General features: G+C 44.3%; 1 long non-coding RNA gene across 1 annotated transcript; it reads right to left on the reverse strand.

The window, feature by feature from the left end:
• Positions 1 to 6,560: 6,560 nt before the first annotated feature.
• Positions 6,561 to 9,793, reverse strand: LOC105512969. Its single transcript, XR_001001931.1, has 2 exons — positions 9,359 to 9,793; positions 6,561 to 6,794 (listed from the first exon to the last, which is right to left on the reverse strand). It is a non-coding gene; the product is annotated as an uncharacterized LOC105512969 (long non-coding RNA).
• Positions 9,794 to 15,148: the final 5,355 nt, after the last annotated feature.

The following is a 15,148-nucleotide window of genomic DNA, read 5'->3' on the forward strand; positions in this document are numbered from 1 at the left end:
GGCATGAAATTCCAGATTTAAATAGTCCATCCAAAGATCGAATATAATGAATGAAAAAAAGATGCAAACATGGATATATCATTGTGAAATTTCAGCACACCAGGGATAAAGAGTAGAAATAAACACTTTCAGAGAAAGGTAAAAAAGAGATCATTAACAAGAGTAGAAGTCAAGGAGGCATGAGACTTCTGAGTAGGAACACTGGAAGCTAGAACACAATGGAGCAATGCCTTTAGAATCCTGTGGAAAAAGCACCTTCATCTTCAAGTTCTATATCTAGCCAAATGGTAAATGAAATGTGAAGAGCAAATAAAGACATGTTCAGATATGCAGGGGTTTTAAAATTTTACCCTCATGCATGTTTTTATGAGAACTGGAAGAGGCTCTTTACCAAAGCAAGAGAGTAAAGCAAAAAGGATATGACATCCAGGAATGAGGTGATCCGAGGAGCTCGGGGAGACCAAGGCAGCAGGTCCAGAGACAGCCAGTCCAAATCAAATAGGCAGGAGGTTGGGGCCCAAGGAAAAGCGGTTCCAAGAAAAAAACAAACAAACAAACAAAAAAACACTGTTCAGTCACCCAATGGGTTTGACTCTGTCTAGGAGATCTTGGTACCACTGCCAGAGATTTTGGGAAAGAATCAGTGATAGGTACATAGAAAACGACGCAAATTATTACACTGGACAATTACTAGCTCGTGGAAAAACCAACAATTGTTTAAAAAGGAAAATCATATTTGTATTCCTTTGTGAATATTTTTATAGATATAAATATGAAAATCCTAAAAATTCACTAAGCAGAAAATAGCAATATAACTGTGTTAGGAGGATGAAGGAAAGAAGAGGAATGGTATGTTAGCTAAAAAAGAAAAAGCCTAAATTCCTGTGGATAGAAGGTAAAAAATATAGCCTATAGATATAATAATATCATATTATTTAGAAGTATGAAGTTAAATGCCAGCAAGAATTGTTCAAAATTTGAAAATGGTGTTTCTAAGGAGTAAGACCCAGGAGGAAGGAAGGGTGAGCCAGAAAACTGCTAGGGTTTTTTTTCCTAAGTCTTGTCAAAAATTTGAATTTTGTAATTATGTACATATGCTAGTTTGACAAGTAAAAGTTTAACTCAGGTATGCAAACAATAAAATATATGTATAGCTATACATTATAGAAAGGGCAAGAGTCCATGTTGAGCAGATGTTTAATGAGGAGCAAAAGAGATGCAGCCCCTGCCCTCTGCAAACTTCTCTCTAAACATGGCATGCCATCTCTTATCTCTGCATCTTGCACATACCTTTCACTGACTACTTGTCTGCCTGGAATATGCTAATTCATCTATTAAGTCTCCTTTCACACCCTCCTTACTCTCCCAGGCAATCAGGCCTTTCCTGGGTCCTACTGTCCTTTGTGCAAACAACCAATACAGCAATTGCATCATAGTATTTGCAGGACATGTTTATTTGCAGGACTCTCAGCTAGCTCATAAGTTCCTAAAATTCAAGGACTTCATTTTACCCTGAGTGTGTCCCTAGTAATGAACACAGTGTCTGATTCTATGTCAATACCCAGTAAGTGCTTGTCAAATGAATACATGCATGGATACAGGCATGGGTGCATATCTGGATGGATGAAAGGATGGATGCCTGGACGGAGAATAGAGGATCAGGCTGTTTCCTTGTTACTACCCAAAAAAGAACAATACTGGTTGATTAAATGAACAAAGAAGACTGAGAGAGCTGGAAATATCCAGGAAATTGATTGTACCATCCTCCCTAGGCCAGGCATATATAGGCCTATATAGTGCTTGTGGTTCACTGCCTCACTGAAGCCTCAGTGAACCACTGGCACCTAACTATTACTACCAACTACATTATTGCTTCCAACATGCTTGGGACCCAAGGTGGCCCAAAACAATGCACATGACACAAAAAGAGGGCAGGAAGGAAGGAGGTGTCATGGAAACGGGAGGCAGGAGGCCCTAATGACACGACTTGATGGCAATGGCACCTGTCTCTCCTTGTGACTTTCAGCAGAAAGATCAAATGCCTCTTGGGTGCTGCCAGATATTGCTCTCAGCTAAAAGTGCCCATGAAGGAGGAAGCCAGGGCACCTCCAGTAATGACAGCCATGTCTAGTACTAGGGACTGGCTGAGCTGGTGGAGCTCTTCTCAGGCCCATCCTGTGGGTGCTATCAACATTGCTTACGCTAATCATTTGAATATTTCCACAAAGATCCCCAAGCAAGTGGATGACAAGATGTAGAGGATCGTGTGCACAATGCCCCTTCTAGCCCCTGCCCCATCCAGCACACCTGTTTCCTAAATTGGAGGGTAGGGGGAGGAGAAGACTTGATCATCTTGAGTCTGAAGAGGAAGGGACATTATTACCAAAGACTCAGAGGGAGCTTCTAATGCCTGACTGTTGCCACTTCATCCCCACCAAAAAAAAAAAAAATCATTAGCAATTGAAAGTTAAAGTGAATTTCTCACCCATTCATCCAATCCAGAATGGTAGCTGGTCAGCACCGTAGCATGATTTAAGGGCTCTGAAAAAAAACCACACTGCCCCCAAAATATCTCCCTGGCCTGAAATTCATTTCACTTCATAACCATGCCTGAAACTCCACCAATTAGAAATTCATTTACAAGCCCCTCTTGTAAAATGTGCAACAGTGATTAGCTTTATTTGATTCTGCTCCAGAATCTAAAATTAGGACCAATGGCTGGGCCTAATAAAGAAAAATTGATGGGCTTTAGTTTGACTGAAAAAACCTCTTTTGTCAGTTCTTGCTCTTCAGCAATGGGACCGACAATTCCCATGAATGACACATAAACGATTACTTAAGACAAAATCTCCTTCTGGACAGGTCAAAAGGGTTAGAAAGTTCTTCTTTGAGGTAGATTAAATGGGCTTCCCAAAGCGCTCAGCAGTTTGCCCTAATTCTGCCCTCAGCAACACAAAGAGAGTCTAATCACTCGCCTCTTGTCAAATATTCTAAGCCAGGCTTCCTCTCCCTTGGAGTTTCCATGGCCCTTTCTCCGTTTCTAACAGCTGGGCAATATGTGTGCATTGATTTGGTTAAGTAAGACATGGCTTCAAGGCTCTGCTCACCCACCAGCAAATGGCCTTTCATAGGGTAGAAGTTTTAGGGTGTGTGTGATATGCAATAATAACCTTGCTTTCTTTGCTTCTCACTGACTAAGCACTCTGGAACCTACAAGAGCAGGTAGGGCTGGAAGCATCACCTGGGTGTTGTAGGCATCAAGCCATGGGCAAGGGAGTCAAATCAGAGAGAAAGGCTCAAGAAGATACCAACACCTGGGCTGGTTGGCTTTGATAAGAATTTCACCAGAGATCAGGAGACCCTGAGGGTGCACCCTGATGTCATGCCAGAGGTTGTTTGTTCTGTATTTGTCCATGAAAGTTCTGCTCCTGCAGGCTCATGATCTGGCCTTCTCTCCTAAATCAATCCCTCATTAATTGACACTTTGAGCAAGTTTCTTAATTCCCATGAGCCTGTTTCTTTATCCACTAAATGAAGACTTTTCTATCTAGTTGTCTGGTAGAGTTTTACAAGAATTACATGAGAAGATGAACGTGAGAATGTTTTAAGGTCTACATACAGTCAAGTGCTGGCAATGGCCAGTGGTGGAGATCATGGTTGCCTCTGGCTTGTGGGGATGGTCCAGGTCCACAGCTGGGAATCATGGCCAGAAGGAGCACCAGCATGCTGCAATGAAGCACATTTCTAGTTCAGGCAGAATCCAAAGGCCAAGTATTTAGAAGCATTACCATCAAATTTATGGCCTTTTACACATTTTTGCAGCCACACAATATCTGATAAAATTTTCTGCATGATTGTATCTTTTTTCTAGATTTGTTGAGGTATAATTGACATATAAAGTTGTATATATATAAATATATCTGTGTGTATACATAGTGCATGTATATATATACATATTACATATATATACTGTATATATACAATTTTGTCTATATATATATACACTTTTTATTCATCTCTCTAGATACACAATTTTTATCTGTATATATATATATATATATATATTTCAGGTGTACAATGTGTTGATTTGATACATTGTGAGATAATTGCCACCATCAAGCAAATTAATATATCCATCATCTTACATAGTTACCACATATAAGTGAGATCATATAGTGTTTGTCTTTGTGTATTTGGCTTATTTCACTTGATGTGATGTCCTTCAGGTTATTTTTTCTGACATGTTGCATGTAGCATGGATGATGTGAGTTGGTCAACCTACAGTATGTCTGGTTGCATAGAGGTAGCTCATTGGCCAAAGGAGTATACAGGGAACACATTGAGCTATGAGTGGAGACATCTGTTTGGGTTATTCACCAGCCAATCCTAGATCAAATCTTCACTTGTACAGATATATAGAAGTCGAGGATGGAAGGAATGTGGAGTCAGAAATCTCATAAGGGAGGTAGAGTCAGAAACCTCAAGACAAACCATGATTATATCTGTGAGTAGACTTTCCAAGGTAGCCTTAACTTAGATATATCTATTTGATCACCTAATTCCTGGAGTAAATCAAGACCAGATGGTCAGAAGGCCTAGGTTCCTGCTCTTCTGTTAAATGTGGGTCCAATTGGGAGGGTCTCCAGGCTTCACTGTAATTAAGGGAGCAGTACTGGGTGATCTTTTCCTATACCTTCCATTTCATCCTTGCACTCACTCCCCTCAACTCCCAAACATGGGTAACTTCTGCACGTCCTTCAAGACTTAGCCTTAACTTCACTTTCTCAGGGAGGTCTTCCTATTTTTCTTTAAAGCCCCTGCCAGACAGACACAGCACTTCTACCTTCTTTTCCATATTCTCCCTGAATACTCTGTGACCACCATATCTTTTTGTGTGCCTGGCACATGTAATAAATTAAATTTTTTTAAAAAAGAGAGAACTCTTAGTAAAGGAGAAATCACCAGCCCTCTTAGAATGCAAATGGAAACTAAGAAAGTACCCACTGCCATAAGAAAAAATTTTAACTGCTGTATAAACTGCAAATAACCACAAAATCTTAGCAGCAAAGCATCTTCCATCAGGCAGTGCATACGATCAATAGAATGCACAAGTTCCAAGCCTAGACCTCAAAGACCTTGCAACTTCCTATTTTGCCACCTTTAAAACCCTGAGACAACCGTGTGAATAAGCCCAAGCTGGCCTGCTAGAAATTGAGAGCTCCTGTGGGGAAGAACCAAGGCACCCCAGCTGACAGTCAGCCAATTCCTGCCCAAGAGCCTGTCAACTTTCAGACACATAAGTGAGGCCACACTAGATCATCAAACCACCAGCCAACTCACCAGCTTCCCAGAGACACTTTCAAAAGCCCTGTAAGTGACCCCCTGAACCAGTCCAGAAGAGATAAGCTGCCTATTGAAACCACAGAACTAGATAAATGGTTGTTGTTTAAAGCCACAACATTTTTGTGGCCATTTGTATACAGCAAACGCTAACTGATACAACCTTCCCTCCTCCCCTTTTTGTTTAACTTAAAAGATCCAACTCTTGCTAAGTGGCACTGAAAGCAAAGGGCAGAAGGCTCCTGGAGCCCTAATGTAACGTAATGAATACAGTTGCCTTTGGAGTGGGGGATAACACATGTCCTAATCCCCATAGTAAAAGCTTCAAATTAGAGAAATGCGTTCATGTGAACCACAGAGACCATGGTCAGTCATTCAGTCAGAGTAGGAAACAGCTAACAGCACCTTTAGTGCTTAATCTATACCAGACACTCTTCTAAGAGGAATCTTTATATCTATTTTCTCATGTAATTTTTACAACACCCCATGAGATGAGACCATTTTTACTTCCACTTTCCAGATGAGAAAGCTGAGGCACAGAGATCCTAAGTAATTCTCTCTAAGAAGTGGTGAAGCTGGAATTTGAACTGAGACAGGCCAACTCTAGAGTAATTTCTCCTATTCAGAATGCTAATCGGCCGAGTAAGGATAACTGGGGCCCCAAAGGGGACCTCCAAAGAGTGAAAAGGGGATGTGAACTCGTGACCAGGCCTGAGGCCCATGACATTTTATAGGGACAAAGCGATTCTGACACAGGACATGGTAGAAATGGGAAATGCTTCCGTACCCAGTCACTCTGGAGAAGCTTTGGGGAAACAGTGGCCTAGCACATGAGAGTATGTGAGTGAGGACCCAAGCATAGGAAACACAGCAAAACTGCTGGTACAGGGACTTGCACCCACAAGGGCATGATCAGGATGCCAAGCAGGAGCCCACAGGCAACACAGGCCCTATGGACCAGAATGCAGCAAAGACGCCACTCCTCCACCGCCAAGTAGCAGTGTCATAAACAGAGGGGGCTTTCAGTTTCTTCTCCCTCTTTGAGGGAATGCAAGTGGGGGAAATGAAATGAGAAGCTGGACTTCCTGACAATAAAAGCAGTTGAGGTTTTAAGTGATTGATCAGGAAAATAAAGACAAAATGGTCACATTTACACTCAAAGCAGGTGAAGTGGTCTTAGTGGCTTCATAAGTATTTCTTGAATAGAACTGCACAGTTTATAAAGTGTTTTCAAATACTTTATTTCCTTCTCACAACAACCCTGCAAGGTGAGTGGAACAGGTGTCATTGTCTCTGCTTCTCAGTTGGTGGAACTGCAGCTTGGGAGAAGTGCCTCGCTCAGGGTGACAGAACCAGTGGGAGCAGAGCCAGGATGCCAATGCGGAGCTTCAGCCTCCAGATCTGCAATTCCCATCCTTGGGCCATGGCTTCTCTCCATGCACATGGTAATTCGTCTAACAATCAAAGAGAAGTCACAACTCAGGACAGGAATCCTAGGGAATGGACATTGATGACTCATTATCAAAAGAGGGATCCCAGACTCTTAGAGGAGCTCAGAGAAAGTCACTGTATCCCAAGGTAATCGGCAATGGCTTCAAGGAAGAAGTGGGGGCTTGGGCTTGATCTAATTCATTCAAGCAACTCTTTGTTCCCCAAATTGTTCTTCAAAAAGTTGCCAGTGAATTCAATCCAGTCATTTTTTAGCAACAAGTCGCTTGGGGATGATCTGCAAAATAGTTGGTTACCTGATGTAATCCATTTTTACTGAAACTGTTTTATGTGTTAAACAAATCATGGTGATTATTTTTGTGTTTGCTTTTTTGTCAGCTTAAAAGCAGAGGCTGTTTCTCAGGCAGCAGCCCTAGCTCTCAACCCTCAACACCTGCCCACTCTAGGCCAAGTCCCAGCTGCTACTGCAGCAGCCTTGACAGCAAATACAACTTTCCGTTGCTTCCTGTTGAGCAACTGGAAAAAGACGGAAGCAAGAAGAGGACCCTGGCATCAGACGTCAGCACTCTGGAAATGGGTTTTTACTGGGGACGGAAAGAAAGAAATTGCTGAAATGGAAGGAATTATCATTTCTAGAGTCATCTCTGGATAACAAATTGCGGAGGCCTAAATATCCACAGATTATTCTATCTGAGTTTATCTTGTTGCGACAGATCTGCATGCTGTAATCAATCATGCTGCGTATCCATAAAGCAGCTTGATAGTACACATGTATTCTCCTCAAAATAAAGTTGTAACATTTACACATAATAACTTATTGGGCTGCAGGCTTTGCCTGACGTATGCTCAATATCATCTGATGTTTTATTGGATCCCACACAAACTTTTGCCTAATACAGTCGTTTCTACAGAGAAAAGTTAATTGAAAGTCTTGATTATAATAAAGAAAAAAATTTTTTAAAGACAGGGAATTGTGACAACTACCCTGGGAGCTGCAGAGAGGCCAAGGTGGGTGGAACATTGAGGGAAAAGGACAAGAGTAGATTTGAAGACCCCCCCCCTTGCTGGCTGTTGGCTCTGGAACAGGACAGTTCAGCTGTCCAGATCTCAGCTGCCTCACCTGTGAAATATTTGGCATTACCAAATGCTAAGGTGTAAATCATACAGAGAAAGTGAGATGGGTGGAAGAGGATGGAGAGATCACGGGAAGGGATTCCTGGGCAGGAAATAGGCATAATTAGCCAGTGTGACACAGCACACAGAAGACCACTTTGTCTGATTCAATGTGGGTTTGGGTAGTGGTAAAAGAGTTTGAAGAGGAGCTTAGAGCTATTTCTGAGGACTGTCATTATCGGTCACAGCTGTACTCTGTTCATTTCTGTCGCCACACTCACTAAAATCTGTATAAAAGTTATTTATTTGTTGACTTATTTATTATCTGTATCTCCCCATCTCAGACTCTTAGATCCATGAGGCAGAGACATGGCTATCTTGTGCACTGTAGTGTCTGCAGTCCTTAGCATGTACTAGGTACTCACCAAATAATTGACAAAGGAATGAAAAATAAATGAGTGAATGACCAAATCAGGCCACGAATGCACCAGCTCCAATTCTTACAGAGAGCTGCCACAGAGGTGCTACACTGACAGCCCCTCTGGCTAACGTCCTGTGCTCTCCCTCTCCCCAACCTCCATCTAAACTCCCATCCAGTACCATGCTCCCAGCAATATAACCAACCTAAAAGCAAGGACCAGTGGGCATGCTGCCCTTTGTGGACAACAAAGGGTCCCTCTGCTCTCTACCCCAATCTGAGGACACATGAGATGTGGAAGCTGATTTGGGGACACACTTTAAGAAACCACAGAAACTAGCAAGTGCCATATAAACAAGTAACTCTTTTTATGTTGTAGAAGTTCCAGTGGATTGGGTGACATGCAGAACCATGCATCAGGATCATTCTCAGAACATGAATATCACCTAGGGAGCTTTGTCACCTTTCCACCCTGGCTCTGCTCTTGGAAGTCCTGGTTGAGTAGGCTTGCACTGGGGCCTGGACACCTATCATTCCTAAAGTTTCTAAAGTTTTGCAGACAATTTTGATGTGCTCTGAAGATTGACAACAGCAGGACCGGACAATGGCTTAGGTCCCTTCTTTCCTGCTTCCATTGTAAGTGTAGTTTTATCCAAGACTGATTGAGTTTTCTTTGAGGGAGAGAAAAAGGAGGAATGAATATTCATTGGTTTCTTTGAGGGAGGAAAAAGAGGAGGAGTGAATATTCATACGGTTTTCTTAAAACTCAATCCAGTCTAAGATAAAACAAGTGACTCAATTAGAGAAAGTTTAATATCTGGCCTTCTAGTTTAATAAAAATTAAGCTAGGGTTTTCATTGTCCAGTGAGCACGCCATGCTCATTTCCTGCTCCTATCTTTGGTTTGTAGAATTCTTCAACGACCACCATTGTCCTTTCCTTCCTCCACAACCTACCCAAATCACACCCACTTATTTGGGGAAATGATGAGATATGGCTAATCGTGTAAAAATCGCTGACAACTGGGCAAAGAACTTACCTCAACCTTGTCTTGCTGAGAGCTTTGAAATTTGCATTGGGATAGCCCACTCCTATTCACTCGTTAAACAAACATGTTGACTCAGCTCTATCAGGAGTTCTATCATGTTTGACACAGCTCTATCAGGAGCTGTGCTAGGTGCTGGGTTCAGAGCAGTGAAAGAAACTGATATGGGAACATGATTCTTGCTTCATGCTTCAGCATCATTGCTTAAGAGCAATCTGCTGTTTGCAGCTTGGTGCTTTGGGAAATCTGTAGTGTTGACAGCTTCCAAGGGTTTAAGAAGACATAACTCTCATGAAGAATCACAGATGTTATCCTGAGGATAATCCATTCAATCATCAAAGGTTTTATTCTTATACTCTGTGACAAAGAAAAGGCTAAGATTTCATGTGACTCCCTTTAGGTGGGGCTAATCTGCCCCAGCAAAATCCACAAATAAGCAAGTTGAGTTTAACTATAAACTTGGGGACTTTTGCCTTGGAAATGGATCTGGTACCATGGCTCTTCTGTCCAGGCCAGCTAGACCTTGCTGAAGTTTGGCTGCTGGTCTTAACAAGCCCGTGTGTTTGGTTGCCATGGCTGTGAGGTGGGGAAGGAGACCCAGGAGCATGCTGGATGCAGGAAGCAGCAGCAAATCGAGCTGGTGAATCCATGCTGCTGAGATAATCAGGGATATTAGGGGCAGGACTCTTCCTTTCTTCTCAGGCCAGTCCTTATTCCTTACACAAAGCAGCTGGAAATGGTTGCATTGTCCTGAGCCAGGCTGGGTGACTGAGTTGCAAGCACAGACTCAGGGATGAGGACATTTCCCATGACAGCCTGCACTTATTCTCAGCCACGAGGGCCCTGGGTTTGCTCCCACCCTTCTCAGCTCAGGCCATCCTGTCTCTCTAGAGTGGTTTGAAGCAGCTCCAGGATGGCCACTGGACCTGGAAAATGTCCCAGATTGGAAGGGATTAATCACTATGTGACGTTCAGCATCTTCACTCCCCAATTCCTGGTGCCAGCAAGTCTCTGCTCTCCCTGCCAGGACCTCTGCTATACTCAAGGTACACAAAACCCCCAATCTACCACACTGCACACACCCTTCCCTTTTAGTTAACCAAAGTCAGACTAGCACTTTCAAAAAGAGCTCTTATTAGGAAACCCTGGGAGCACAAAGAAGAGAAATAGATGAGTGTAATAATGCTTCACATTTGTATAGCACTTTGCAGTTTGCAAAGCACTTGCACATTCATTACCTCATTTACCCAGCATGGATTCCTTCCCATAACTTAAGTAAAGCCTAGCTAGTGATTGGCACGGGCTCTTCTAAGAGTATCCCCCATCCCTGCCTGACTACCATTTCCCCAATCCAACCTTGACATCTGGCAACACCAACAGCCTGAGTAGAGAGTCCTGGTGAAACCTAAAGGTCTGATTCCTGGTCCCAGGTCTGACTCAGATTTTCTCCTGGCCTACCCAGCCCACCCCTCTCCCAGACATTGTGTTCTGGAAGCATTTTCACTAACTAGTTGCTAATGGTGCTTCTAACCACAGAGGGAAGCACTTTCACTTACTTGTTTCCAGAACGGCACTGGGATGGGTCACTATCAACTTATTTGTGCAGAATAATAGCTAACATTCATTGAGCACTCTTGGAGTGCCAGGCAGTGCTTTTTATGTGTACTAGCTCATTTCCCTCTCACAAGGAGCATCAGGTGGACTGTATGATCTCCACTGTACAAGTGAGAGAAGCAGCTTGGTAAATGCAAGTCGTATTTTACGTTGTAGAGGTAATCAATGGATTGGGTGGGCTGTGGGACAATGAAACTAACCCCATTTCCTTCACTGAGTCATCACTTTATGAATGCATGAGTTCAAGATGCATTTACCAACCTCCTCCCATGTGGCTAACCTCATGGATGCTACAGTGAATCAGGCATGGCTCTGCCCTGAGGATCCCATGGGCTGGCTGGTCACACCAGCCTCTCCTGCTATTAATGTGTAATATAATAAGTGTTATCGCAGAGGCTCAAACCCAGTCTAGGGCCTGGGAAACTGCCCAGAGGACATGACTTGGGATGAGGAGGGGCAGAGGGGGCACCAAGGGGAGGTAAGAGAGCATATCTGGAAAATGCAAAAATCTTAGTACTACTGGTCAAGTAGGGTGTGATGAGTTATATACTAAGTTATGAGATTTGGGCTTTATCCTGAAATCACTAAGACACCACTGATGGGTTTTAAGCAGAGAAGTGACATGAAAGCGACTTCCCCCAAAGTTATTTTTTAAATTAAGTCTCTGCTTCTCATCTTGTTTTCTTGTGGTTGCCTCTTTCCAATAAAAGTGAGTTCAGATGGGGGAACTCGTTAAATAAGACTCTCTGGCAACTGGTTGCTAATTAGCTAAAGTTTTACTGCCCTCTATTTGACCAGAGGTGAGATGATTCTTCCTCTCTCTCCCGTGCTCACTCTCTCCCCAACCATGGTGGGCTTAGTGATGCTGAGGCCCGTTTGGTTCAACAGGCTCACAGGGCAAGTCTGGGTGTGAGGCTCTGAATATTTGTAGCTTCTGTTTCTACTCAATGTCTCTTTGCATTTTGGTGTCCATCTACAAGAGTCACCTGCTGTCCACATGATGCTGTCAGAATTCACACATTGCCACCAATAACCAATATCCCATTTGTCAGGCATTGAAGACTTTGTATCACACTGACCTGCTGACTGGCTGTACTGATGTCCCCCCACCCACCACCCCAGTGGGGAACTACTTGGCCTAGGATCAGGGCCAGGCTTGGAAAAGCCCAGACACTGGCACCCCCTTGCCTTCAGGGAGCATTCTTTATTCAGTTCAGGATGCAATTTCAGCAGGCATCAACATAGAGAAAAGAGGGAGGAAGAGGCCATGGCTTGCTGGCCAGTCCCACCATGTCAATTCTGATGATTGACAGGGCTGCAGGTGGCACAGCCAGCGCCTTCTCACAGCTGGGAATGTTGTCTTACAAAGGTTCAAAATGTCCAAACCCCCCAGGTCACAGCACATATGTGAACTGGCCTCTGGCTGTTTTCCTCTTTGGACCCAAAGTTCTGTTTTATTTCCACAGATGGGACAGACCTCAGAAACTGGGCTCTGACCAGTCTGTGCTATGATCTGATCATGGGATACCAAGACAATGGGTAGGGACCTTTACCTCTGGATCATGAGAGGGTTAAAGACTCAGGGAGTCTGCTGAGATTCATAAGCAATGGTACAGGGCGGCTGTGCACACTGCTTTCATCAAAACCCCATAGGGGTCTGCAGTCCCCCGAAAGGTTAATAAGCCCAGATTTGGAAGGTGCTTGCTGATCTGTACACACCGACCATATCGCACACCTCCAAGCCCAAGACCAGCCTTCCCCACGGCAAGTCTGCCCAATCACATCCAGTTGACCCAACTAATGCAAACATGGCAATAATTTATTTCAGTTCAAAGAAATGCAAATTGGGTTAATATTCCTTTCTCTGAACCATCACATATTCAATGTAAACTAATTCATTTCCACAGCAGTGAATTTTTCTAGAAACAAATGATACTCTGTTCTGCACAATTCAAACTAGCACATTTTTTAATGCAACAAACATTTATAAACCACTCATCCCTCCCCCCTTCCCTCCTTCCTAAAAATACCCATTGCAGCACCATCTTCGAGCCTACAGCCTGTCATCCCAAACTGCTGTATTGTATTTATATAATGGGACTGTTTCCATCCCAGTCATCAAATAACCCTGTTTATTATTATCCCCATTTTACAGATAAAGGAACTAGGGCATAGGGAGGTCAGCTGACCCTACCAGCCCCAAGCCCCACAGCAGGGCTATAGTGGAGAAGTGTTTCCAGGCCATGGCAGCCTTGGGAGAGCAGAGGCTGGCAGTCTGGTTGGGCTATGCTTCTAGAGAAAGCACACACTTAAGGGGGGATGATGCCAGTGGTCCCTCACCACAGGCCAATGCAGAGATGACCATGCCCAGAAATGTGGTGAGAGGCCCCCTTAGCCACTTCTGCCTGTACCCGGGTCATGCTGGACAAATTTGTGTGACTACCTGTAAAGGCAGGAGTTCCAAGAGAGGTCAGAGGGAAGCTTCTTGGAGATGACATTCAGGATCTGGAGGCTTAAGGCCATTCAGGAGTGTCAAAGGAGTCTCACTCCCATCCCACAAAGTGCTTGACCTCTCCCCAGCCAGTGACTCCACACTAGGGCTTCTCCCATCAGGAAGTGCCCCAGGCCTCCTGCTGCAGCCTGTGAGGCCTGTGATAGGGCAGCAGGCTCAGCTGGTCATCACTAGAGGCGCATCACGGGTTGGCATCCACCTTTCTATAGACACAAGACTTCATAAACACACATATATCATTTCTCCTGAGGATACAGCTCTTAATTTAAAGGACTAACCCCCCAGGGGTGGGATTATTTCTAGCCCCCTTCTGATACCATTAGGGAGGAATGTGGGGCTTCATGCTGGTGAACATCAAAGTGGCAGGTCCATATTTCCTATCCAAGAGCTGTCTGTGAACCGGTCAGCTATAGGGACCAAAGGCAAAAGTAACTATTCCATTTGCCTTGGACCCCACACTTGCACCCAAGCGCATACCTGCGCACGCCTGACCTGAGGTCCCTGACACTCCAGGCTTCGGTGGGGTCGGGGCAGAGGCTGTGGGACCCACAGCATCAGTACTCTCCTGCAGAAGGACTCGTCACTAATAAACATGCTGCTCCGGGCATTTGCTCACAATTGTTTGATATTTCAGTTTTCAGTCATTTTCTCAGTTAATAATTTATTAAATGGATTATTTGTCATTTCAATTTATTAAAAATTGATAAAGGGCTCATTTCTTTTTTCCCAAGCTAGGACACAGGGAGAGATACACAGGCCAGAGTACAAATTACAGACTCCCTACTCCTTTCTCTTCCCCTGTCCCCGTGAAGTCGCTCGCAACCACTGAGCACCCTCAGGTCCCTTTCCTGGTGTCTTTGCACACAGAGCCCTGCTCGCTAGTCAAATGATGAAGCAAGAGAGGCTGGCCCTCACCCCCACCCAGACACCTTCACCACCCAGCCCTGAATCACGGTTTTTTATCACAGCCAGACCCCGAACCACGCCAAAAGCAGTGTACATCCCTTGTACTGCCCTGCTCAGCAAAGAGAATGCCCTCCCAGCTCCCTCAGCCTCTGAAGACTGCACAGTCCCCATCTGAGGTGGAGCTGTATTTTAAAGAAGGAGCTTGGAATCGTGATGGGATTTCAGGCACTGTGATAAAAGTAGGAGGGAGGTGTTTACAGCAGCAAAAGAACTTGCAGGGGCGCTCGAAATGGCTACCTGCTCTCTCCGTGGGCAACACCAGCACCGTCAGCCAGCTCTCCTGTCTCTGGTGCTCTCAACGATTTCACTGTTTCTATATTCTGATCCTGGCTCTGCCTGTGTTTACAGAACAAGCATATGAAGACACTTGAGGAAAAAAAAAAAAAAAAAAAGTAAGCAGGCTGTCTCCTGATCCTTCTCCTCTTCTTCTTCCTCCCCACCCTCCTCCCTGTCCCTCCAGCATCCTCTGGCTCTGATTTGCTCCTTCTCTCTTGCTCTGGACTCTCTTACCATCTTTACCACCCTTCCTGCTTCTCTCCCCTCTCCCTCTTTCCCTGGTACTTGCTCTATCCTTTTTCTGCCTTTCTTCCCTTTGAGCCCTTCTTCTCCTAAGGACTTGAGGTTCACAGACTGGTAAATACCTAGATCCTCCTAGCCGTGAGTGTGGCCTGTGAGGGCCTCCTTAGAGCCAC

Source organism: Colobus angolensis, unplaced genomic scaffold (genome assembly GCF_000951035.1).
Source record: "Colobus angolensis palliatus isolate OR3802 unplaced genomic scaffold, Cang.pa_1.0 Scaffold220, whole genome shotgun sequence".
Taxonomy (NCBI): Eukaryota; Metazoa; Chordata; class Mammalia; order Primates; family Cercopithecidae; genus Colobus; species Colobus angolensis.